General features: G+C 28.2%; 1 protein-coding gene across 2 annotated transcripts in view; it reads left to right on the top strand.

Moving 5' to 3' along the window:
- The window catches only part of LOC113378728 (protein gustavus), a 443,541-nt gene that overhangs the window by 410,304 nt on the left and 21,135 nt on the right, over nucleotides 1–12,102 (top strand). The window lies entirely within an intron of this gene.

Genomic DNA, 12,102 nt, shown 5'->3' with positions numbered 1-12,102 from the left:
TATGACATGAGGACATTGGATTGGATATATATTGGTACCCGCGAATAACGGATAGGAATTGAATCGTAATTTCTTTAGATATGATTATTATTATATATTTTTTAAATATTTTTTTCGGTATTTTTTAGAAGTTTGCTAAATTAAATAAAATCGAAAATTTTATTTTCGATTGCCCGAAAATAAAATATCAACCAATCATCAAATCTATTCATTTGGTTCATTTCGAACACTTATCATTTAGCGATTCTGAAATAGTTGTGATAAAAATTAAATTACATTATTTTGACAATATAAAAAAATTATAAGATACCTTAACAATGTAGACGAGAAATTAAAAATTAAAAATAAAATAAAAATACTCATTCGCCCATTTTGCAATAAAAAATAAATTCAACAGCACATGGCAAGGTTTTATATTATTTTAAATTTTATTTTTTGTTTTCATTATTCATTTTTCATTCATTTTGTCTTCATTTTTGTCAATCTGTATTGTACATTTCTTATTTCTAATTAGTTTATAATTTTTTGTATTGTTGGTTGATTTTAAACTCATTTGTAATATAAGAGAACTGCTAAAATTATATCGGTGTTATATTGTTCAAAATCAAAACAAAATTCATTAAGTTCTGAAACTATTTCACGTATTATTTTATTTATAAATTTTTATGGCATTTCATTCTTGGCAGTATATGAATTCTGTTCTTTTGAATTTAATCGGTATGCATAAATATGTAAACAAGTTAAAAAAAATGTTTGCAAAAATTCAAATGATTATCTAGATTACATTCTCTAATGACGCAGATTTTAAGAGGCTTTATCAACGCATATCATCATAATTGTGAAATTTTATCTATTATCTTTGAATTGATCAACTTTTGTGCTTTTTTCTCTTATTATCTATTTTGAAACTAGTAATTTTTTCCGGTATTTTTATATTTTTGAGCTTTTTGCGTTGCGAGTTTTACACTACTATTACCCCAATATATGTAGAATTTTGCAAGCTTTTATTTTTAGCTTCCCGCAGGGTTAGTTTCAGAGGTTTCTGAACATTTTGGCATACCTTTGGAAAAAAATGATGTGTGTGTGAATTCAATTGTTCGTCGACGTTTTTGATCAACCGATTTGAATGATTCAAAAAGCAATTGATTTCTATTGATAGGGAGAGATGCTGATTAGTTTTTGGCAAAGACGGATCCATTAAGTTTCGGAGATATGGAGCGCAAACAATTGTAGTTTTTGAGAGAGCGAAGCATCCGATTTGAATGATTTAAAAAACATTTTGCTTGTGTCGACGGTGTAAAGAAACGATTAGTTTTTTGAGGAAGACAAAAAATTTTTTTTGCACATCGAAAATGAATCAGAGTTTAATTTAAAATTCTAAAACTTACTGTGTTCGGACGTCTTTTCGTTTTATTAGCGGAGTTATTTAATTGAACTAGTGGTTCACTTCTAAAAGTAAAGTCCGCTTAACAACATGTAAATAACCAATAAAAATAAATATATCTTCTTTCATTATAACTTAGTAACAAATCAGTGATTGCATTTAAAACTGCAACAAATGCATAATATTTATACTTCAAATAAATAATTTTAACTTTGCAATTTGCTTTATGTAATTCTTATAAATATGAGATAAGATCCTTCATTCTAACACCGCCTCATTATGTTTTGTTTACTTATTTTTCATATAATCATATATAGAGACTGTCGTCGACCATAAGCTTTTACATTTTGCCTATAGAATACTACAGTATTTATAATAATCTACTTGAAAACATTTAATATTTTTCGAATATTTCTTCACGGTACGGGAAGTTTCAACAATTTGCCTTATGGCACGATGCCATGCACCACTAGTTAGGTGTATAGCTTAAGTCTGACGAGACTAAAAGGTAGTAAAGCATTTGTGGAAGTACAGTGTTCTCTCACACATCCTCAAAAATCCAGTTATCAGTAGCGGATATAGTACTTGCATGCTAATAAGTTTGCTTTACAATTTGCATATTCATCAAATCCGAGTGTGTGTTATGCTGCTGTACATCGTTCGGCGGTTGTTCAACACAGCACTTTGTGTTGCGCGCTTTTGCCGCGTGAATCCAACCACGGACGATATATATTAAATTTATTAAAAGTTACTATTTCACGTGTCAAGTATTAAAAATTTCATCACCATTTTAACATTTAAGATAATGATAATAGTCTCAGAATTAGATGCACGATTTTTAATTACTGTGTATGTATAGGAAAAAGCGGAGCTTAAAGGTCCGCGGGTAAAAACGTCCACTACCAATATCTCAAAAACAAGTAATGTTAGGATTTTTTAATATTAATATTTGAAAGTAGAGGGAAAAAGTTGTATATTCAACCACCACCTTATTTCTTACGACATCGCTATCAGGAGATAAACGGCAATGTTTGAAAATCTATAACAAATGTATTTTCTTTCGTTGTTAGTGTTTTTGGGTGTGACCACTGTTGTTTGGTTCACGAGATCTTAATATAATTTTTAGTATACGTTATTTAATTGTTTCATAAGATGTATTGTTAATTTTAAGCTAGATTCAGCATATATTTTTTATGTAGGACCAAATGAACTTTTACCAAAGGTGTAAACGATAAAAATAGTAAAAGAGTATAGTAAAAAATAGTAAAAATTAGTAAAAAATAGTAATAAAGGAATAGTAAAAGAAAGCAATTTTTACAAGAGATAAGTTAAATTAATAGTTATTCCAAATGCTGATGAATATTTCTGATGAAATACCAGGTCAATGTTGTATACCGTGTAATATTTCTAAAAATGTGTCTATGAAATTTTCATTTCGCGTTGGTTAAATACTATATCTATCATTTTAACTTATTAGAGCAATGCTTGGAAAAACTCTTCACTTGGAAACATATTACTAACATATATATTAAATATTTTTATTTCTCTCGGTTTCTACATCAAGATATTAAAACAAAGTTTGCAAAAAATATGTTAAGCTACATAAGTCAATTTTTAAATAAAAATAACATTTATTTGGTTGCTTATTTTTCAATATCTATTAATGTAAATTATTCAATCAAAATTTTGTTGTGAATTTGATATGAAATTTTTATAGTGACTTCAATTTTTTATTTAGTTTGAAAAAAAAAACATGTCGTCATAAATATGTACGTCTATACAGAATAATATTTTAATAATATAGGCGGAAAGATTGCGAAATAGGTCATCTGAAGAAATTATCTTTAATAATCGGTGATAATCTATTGTATGTGACCTTTTGTTTTTTTTAGTTTTTGCAATTTTTCTCGGACAGAATGATCTGCACTTTTAAATTTTGGAATCTTGTTAATATTATTTCAAAAATGGTTTCAAAATAATATTTCATGCACATATTTTAGTAATTTCATGTTATGTTTTTGCGTATGTGAAACATTTTATGATACATTTAATAAAACATTCAGAAGTACGTATGATAATTGTATGTAAATTATTTTCTTAATTTATTTTCTATATTAATCTATCTTATACCATCTTTTTCCTGGTATGTTTTCATCATTCTCAAATAGTATGATCGGCACTTTCAAACTATGATTGCAAAATTAACATTGTTTTAAATTTTGCTGAAATTATTATATGTTATAGTACTAGTTGTATTCCTTTTTCCGTTGTTTCTTCGACAATTTCATTTTTTTAATTTTTTAATTATTCGCGAATTTCATCCATAATTTGACCTTCCAGTTCGTCACTGTTGCTGTTATTACATGTATAAAATAATCACGTAATAACATTCTATTGTATTTGCCATTGTTACTAATGAAACACAGATCGCATGTATATTGAAGTTATTTAATTTACATATTATTATACATCAGCAGGCCGTCACATTCAGTAAAAAGAAAATGTTAGCGATTATCTTGAAGGCTTCTTCAATGTTACTGTCAGTTGTACCCGCGTTTAAATTCTTTGATACAACAATCTACTTATTTCCCGAGAAAACCGACAGTCAATGTAATGTTAATCATTGATAAAATAAAGGAGTGCTTTGTATGTTCATGGTGAATTGAATAATATAAAGGTTTTTCTATTTGGACTGCATTGCTTGATTTTTAGACATTGAGAAACGTAAAAATGAATATAAATACTGTCGACCCTCCTATAACGCGGAACTCTGTGAACGCGATTTCCCAAGTTCTACAAGTTCTTTCCACGCAAAGATGACTTTAGTAACTAGATATTGTAAAATGTTTTAATATAAGTTTTATTGTCCACTCTTTCACCTTTTGCAATATGTTTAGATAAACATGTCGGCTTATATCATAGCTATAGTAGCGTCAGCTCCATCATAGAGCTATTCTAGAAAAATCAGCTGGAAATCATTTTTTAGTTTAGTATGAAGCATGAACTCTTTAATTTCATATAAAAAATTTCAAATGTTAATTAGGGGGCGTCCATTAATCACGTGAGGTTTTTAGGGGGAGGGGGGGTTTGACAAAAAATCACGAAATATCACGAGGGGGAGGGAGGGGTATGGTAATATATCACGTGTATTTATTTTTTAACTGATTTTTAAAAAAAATTCAAACATTTTCAAAAACGAATATTTTTTTTTAGTTTTTTCACGTAACTAAAAATACACGTGATGTTTGGTGGGGGAGGGGGGGGGGGGGTTACAATTTAAATATCGTCCATATTATTGAATTACTAAATATTGTTCGTCCATGGTTTCCATTGTTAAATTTTCATGGAAAATCTCTATATTTTTTCATAATGCATTGTGTTCACATTGTTTTAACAATTTGATATTTGTTAATGCGTAATAAAACAGATTTCATAAACTGTGCTTAACAAATGCTTCCATGAATGCATATTGTTCATTGTATCGGAGTTATTTATTTATAAATAAAATATATTATACAGTTCGAAAAAGCAACGCTTGTCGTATGTGATAGTTGTTGGATATTTGAACATAAAATGGTTCAATTGTTTAAGGTTCCGTAAATCGTACCAAATATAAACTATTGGTGTATGGCATCGTGCCTTAAGGCAAATTGCTGGTACTTCCCGTACCGTTATGAAATATTCGAGGATTATTAATTATTTTCAATTAGATTATTATAAATCCTGTAAATTGTATATATTTACAGAAAAGTATACTAACAAAAATTAATCAATCGATTTAATAATTTTTTTTTTAATAAATCGAAAATATTTATCTCACAATTAGTGGAATAAGATAGATTTATTTAACGGAATTTCATGATTATAAGGAATGACTTTTGACATGCTGATTATAAAACATCATTTTTTGTTGAAATTGACTGTTTTAGTAACAAACGGCATTTCAGATCGGATTTAGACCCATTCAAAGATTCGAGTAAAGTTTCATAAACAAATAATTCAAATATCAATATAAAATTTAAATATATAAAATTTAAAATTTACTCATTTTATGAGTGGGGTGAATGGATGTTGATAAGAAGACATGATTCCTAGTATGTTTGAATTCATATCGTTAGAGAATATTTTACTGCATATCGGAAGATCGAAAGTATCATCTCTTCGAACTATTCTTGCTTATCTATTTGATTCTGGGAACGCATATGAATTTAATCTGACAAGAGTGAGTGTACATATGTGTTCTATGAAAAGTGATTTTAGAAATTCTTGAAATTCTATTATAATCTTACACATTATATTTAAATATATACAAGTATCAAAATGTGCATTCATAGTATTCTTCAATGATAGAACTTTAACATTTGATTGCAATGAAACATACCATATAATAAATATAAATATTATAAAATCATCAATATTTTTCATATCTTTATATATATATATACATATATACATACATATATATATATATATATATATATATATATGTTTAATTTGAGTTTAATATTCGGGCGTAACATCAATAAAAATATTAAACTCAAATTAAACATATATATCAACATCAAATTCAAGAATATTCAAATATATATATATATATATATACATATATATATATATATATATATATATATATATATATTAATTAATTTTTGTAAGTATTTATATATAAGTACTATAACTTTATATTATTTTCCTCGTACACCATATAAAATCTTTTAGTTTTTCCACTGAATCACGGTCTCGATGAAGACCGAAACGTATGGATAAATAAAGTATTTCAAAACTACTTTAGTTTTTTTACTTGGTGTTACTACCCGATTCTAAATAACTCATCAAAATATATATCAACACCAAACTCACATATTTCAAAATATATATAGTACAATAACTTAATAAAAATATTCAAACAAAAACTAGGTGTTCATTCAATTTATAACTTGTAACAAATTTTACAAAGTAACATGTTATATATTCTACTTCTGTCGGCTTTTAGAATTCTAAGAACGAGCATATTGTATTAATATATTCATCAAATTAATAATATATATTTTTTTGAATAGCAATCAGAACCTCAAGTTCTATAAGCCGTTGGGCTAATAATTTGACTTAATACTACGTCGATTTTACAGATGACAACTCAAACAGTTGTCTAATCTTTGTGTGTTAAGATTTATTATTACAGTTTTATTTTATTTGTAAACTTATTGCTATGTATATTTCCATTTTGCGTTGTCACTACTGCTAGACAACAGGTTACTCGAATCCGGGACCCACGAGTGAGCCCCAAATTAATTATAAATAAATAAAATATTTAATACGTCAAGGACTTAGATTTATTAGGAAAATATCTATTTAGTACGAATTCTTCGGGGGTTATTAGTGTATTGTGATAATGTTGAGTTAGCTATTGTATTCCCGACAGCAAGTAGGACATTAAGTATATCGAGGAGGTGTTGTGCGGGGTATAATGTCCTTCTTGGTTCTTTGCTAATGACGGCGATTACAAGAACGCATTATATTCCCATTAGCACACCATGCCGCACTGCGCCTCCGCCGCTGCACGATCTCCCAGTTGAACTCTATTCTCCACCGAATTTGACGAAAAAATCAATCAAATTTTCAATTTGTATATATAAAATACTTACTTCGGGCTTTTTATTCGCATTATATCTATTTCGAATTGTATAAGATAAATAGATAGGTTGTACGTTGAACCTGTACTATTATCAGTACATATTCGCAGGTTTTATATGGAGAAATATTGAAATTTTAATTATATTTGTCCATTAGTGTTCCCTGATCTCATAAGATGGATTTTTTTTCGAATTCATATAAATCTCGCAATTTGTGAGTGCAAAGGGTTTATTCATTGATATCGGTATATATGTATATACCTCGTACCCTTAAAATCAATAACTTTAATGGTTTTAACAAAGTTATTAATAGGACCTAATTAAAATTCAATCTTTGGTATTTTTATATGTTAACGCTTTTAACAAATAAATTAACGTCATATATTCAAAGTTTACTTAAAAAGTTAAGTCACTGTAAATATACTACTTCAATGTATATTATATAGTATTAAGCCTATATTGCCCATTATTTACTTAAGTCAAGTCTATCAGGTCACTTTTGTTCAGGTTTCTTTTCACACACATAGATATATCGGATTTTAAGGAAAACCCCTTTACAATCTGTAATACTTAATTCATCTTTATATTTAATTTTCATAAAGCTCCTTTTTTGACTTTATTTTTTTTCGGCTATGTGGCACATCGAATTTTTTTTTAAATATTTATTTAACAACAATCGAAAATACTATTGGTATTTGGCAAAATATAATAAACATACAAAAAAAATACTTACACATATGCATATTTACACATTCGCATTAATATATATTACATTGCTTAAGTAATCTCTCCAATGAGAGATTTACAAATAGAAAACTAAAATGAATGCGAAATAATTTCAACTGTATCTGTTGGCCAATTTCTTTTGAGTCGCCTCACTATTGGAGAATTACATCGAAATATAATGAATATTTTGTTGAAGCAAACCTTGTTAGTTTTAATAGTTTTAGTTTTGTCAAAATATATGCATGCTTATATTTACTACCCACAAATAGGAACACTTAAAATTTGCCCAAGACTCTGACAATGACACATAAAAATAGGCACGATATGAACTGTAAGTAAGCCATGGTCGCTAGGAATAAACAAAAATCTTATGTGATCAAAGCATAGATTTTATACATATTATATTATATGTATTATAATGTCTACGGATTAAAGCCAGAAAAAAGACATGAATTATATCGAAATATTTTTTTGAGCCATATTTGCTTGAAGATTTTCATAAAAAATAGATTTTATTGTTATACTTATTTTTATATTTATATTTATTTATTAAATTTATTTTTAACTGGTGAGTTTTTATAATAAGATTTCTAATGAAATACTACTTTTAATGAAATTTTGATTATGATAATAATTAAAAATATATTTGTAACATAACTGGTCTTATTATATTCACAACCTTTATTTTATACACTTCATATTATTAGTGAAATTAAATCACGCTCTTCGAAGTAGTTCTCTATAAAGCGCATAACATAAGCATTTTTTAATTTTAATTTTTCGTGTGATGCAATGGATAGTTTTTTACAATAATATTTAAACACTATTGAATTCCTAATTTTATTTATTACATTCTAACTTCCTGAAGTTTATATTTTTGCCAGAAATTTCGACTTGCTAATTTCTCGACATTTTAAGTTTCTCTAAAACAGTAATTCCCAACGTAGGGTGCACGCGCCATAGGAGGGCAATTTTTAATTTCAGGGGAGGGGGCCAAATTAAAAAATAAAGCGATTTTATTCTATTCGCTTTGAGTGGTTTTAATGTAATTTCTAGATATTTTCCATATTTTAGATATTTAATATCATATACCTATATTTTTTCTTAAGCTTATAACTATAATTTTTCTTAAATATATTATATTGAATACTTGCAGGTGTTAATAAATACAATTAATATCAAAATAAATATAATGAATGTTATTAATGGAAATAAATAATGCACTCAATGACTCTCTTATACTTGTGCAATTTAATAGATTAGCTGAATATAATAGAATTAATCAATAAGATATCAATAATATTAGTTCACGTATAATCAACGCGAGTTCTTATAGAAATATATCGAATGCCTTTTAAACTTCTGAAATTGGTGCAATCGCTTTTGAGAAAACGTCTTGGTCTGGCAATGACTACAAACGCCCAAAAATCATAAAATTAGCAGGTCATATTTTCTGGCTAAAACAAACCTCTTCTTCAAAAAGTTAGAAAAAGGAAATGGACTTGAATGAGTGTAGAAACAACAGTGATGAAATTAATTTCAATTTCAATTTTTATAACATGTTTCACTTATGAAGTTTTGATCACAATTCAATAGTGGTTAGATAGACTCTTTCATATTTCTTAAGATACAATATCATTTTGAAATGTCAAAAATTTTATATGAGGGTCACAATGTTTTCAGAAACGTTTAACATAAAATTGAAATTCAGAAATGTATGGCGTGACCCATTAAATGTTTGGAAACACTACTCTAAAACGTTTAAAAATTGAAAAGAATGTGTGTATAAGTGTGTCTGTATACATGTGAGACAAAATTTTACCTTTTGTGGACATTTTCTCAAAAACGGATTTTAAAAGTTCAAAAGCCATTTGATGAAACATGACCAGGACTCGAAACAACGCCAAAACTGCAAAAATTTTCAATATTAAAAAATTTTTTGAATGATATCAGTCGGTAATCGTAATTTATCGTTAAAAATGAAAAATGATGATTTTAATGAAACGATGATCGAGATGATTTTAACGATCATTCTTAAATATTGTAGACTTATGAAAGGTGATTTAGTTATTAAAATTTATTTTGTCAAAATTTCCAAGTTGTATCGTCATAATTTTAAAAGTTAGTAAGTCTGCATTTTTATAGATTTGTCGATATCTGGACACATATCTGGAAGTTCATGCAACTTGTCTTAGTCAAAATGCCAAATAATCTTAAATATTATTTTGGAGAAACAAATACTAATGATTTTTACCATTTATCGTAGGTTGTAGATATCAGTCGGTTTTTTAGGGTACGATCTCTTTATTATTCAACGACATAAGAATGTACGTCTTTACTACATTGCTTAACTCATTAGTCACTATTTAGTTGGGTTTTGCGATTTTGTAATAAGGTATCTTCCGAAACGACTTGGCGACATTAATTCACGGCAATTGAAGTGATCGTAATTACATTGTCTATATTGAAATGGTCAATATGTTAAGGGGGGCTTATCGCGTCTTGTTCTTCAAGAGATGTGGGTTAGGATCGCTTGTCTTGTTATGCGTGTCAAGGTGACGCCGCCGTATAACTTACAATGAACGCACACACATGCACCCAGCACGCGCCCGTGTTTATATTACTATTATCTCATCTCACGCAAATTTTCTATTAAAGCAATGATTTTTTACAATAAGCTCTCATAGGAAGCTACCGAAACTGATGCATATTTATGGCTTAAAAGTCCGCGGGTAAAACGGTCCACCACTGATAACTCGAAAACAAGCAAAGTAAATGAAAAAAGATGTATAACCACCCATCACCTTGATTTTTGCGACATTGCTATCGGAACAAAAATGGCAATACTTGAAAATTAATAACAAAAGTATTTTCCTTTGTTGCTAGTTTTTTAAGCGTGAGCACTGTCGTTTACGAGACCTTAATATATAATTTTTAAGTATGTATATGTTATTGAATTGTTTCATAAGATGTATTGTTGATTTTGAGATAGATTCAACAGTTTTTTTATATAACCTCAATTAAAGCTTACACGTGAATAGGATAAAAAGGACCATCTGAACCTTTACTCTGGAAAATATGTAAACAATAAAAAATAGTACATAAATTTCAGTTGAAAAGAGCAATTTTGCAAAAGTTAAATTAAATACATTGTTATTCTAACTCTACTGATGAATAGTTTTAACGAAAAGCCGGATTAAGGTTATATACAGTGTTATTTCTGTCAAAAATAAATTTCTACAGTGATGAGTTAGCTGGGAATTCCACTGAACATAGTCAGATAGTTGTCTGTTTGATATGTTTTATTTGTTGTGATATAATTGGTTTGGCTTTCACAATATAACTACTCTTTACGTGCATAGCTCTTTACGGATCAGAGACATGGACTCTTACAAAAAAAAAGAACAAAAACTACCTGGAGAGATTTAAAGTGTGATGCTGGAGACGAATGGAGAACATAAAGTGGACAAATAAGGTAACAAATGAATGAATGAAGTTCTGAGAAGAGTCGTCGAAGAAAGAACTCTACTGAGTATGATCAGAAAGAAAGGAAACTGGGTCGAACCCATTCTGCAAAAAGAGTGTCATCTACATGACGTCGTCGAAGGTAAATTAGGACTAAAAGGACCATGGAAAAAAAAGAATGTGATGACTTACGCGAGAAGAGAAAATACATGGAACTGAAAAACAAAGCACACGACCAGGTAATCTGGAAACAGAAGTTTGGAAAGGAAAATTCATAAGAGTGAATAAAAAGTGATTAATGGTGTTAAAATGGTAATGGGAATAATAAACAGGGGAGGGAAAGGAAATCATTGATTTGTGATGCTTTCATACCATGGACCTGCCTTCGGGCAGATAACTATTTATTAAATATATGTTTCTTTCTGAGTTTCTGTCAATTACGCATTCAAGCTTTGAATTGGTCTGTCTTCTGAAAAAAAAACTAAAAGCATTAATCAATCCTATGGACCTATTTATTCATGTCCACTACTGATGAAGTAAAATTATGTATCTCTAAAGTATTTTCTTTGATGTATGCCGTTTATGATTTTCTACATTGGGGAAAAGTACGCGGCGCATTGATTGAGCTTCATATTTAAAATTTGTACGTAACTTTGATAAACCATATACATTTTCAGTTAAATCCTTGAAAAATAACAAACATTTTTTATTTATCCACTTAAGTCTATACCAAAGACTGTATTAATAATTCAATATGGTAGTAAGTAAATAGCATTTTTTTTTGTTTTATCTAAATAAGGTACAAAAAGCATTTGTATATTATTAAAAAAATAACTTATAACGACCCTGAAACTAATGCTTTAATTCTTAATTAACATGTTCTCAGTAGTAATT

The sequence above is a fragment of the Ctenocephalides felis genome, unplaced genomic scaffold, assembly GCF_003426905.1.
Source record: "Ctenocephalides felis isolate EL2017-DRISC unplaced genomic scaffold, ASM342690v1 CF-g0.4_SCAFFOLD_01886, whole genome shotgun sequence".
Classification (NCBI taxonomy): domain Eukaryota; kingdom Metazoa; phylum Arthropoda; class Insecta; order Siphonaptera; family Pulicidae; genus Ctenocephalides; species Ctenocephalides felis.
The sequence above is the reverse complement of the archived record's forward strand: the minus strand, read 5'-3'. Positions and strand labels throughout refer to the sequence as shown.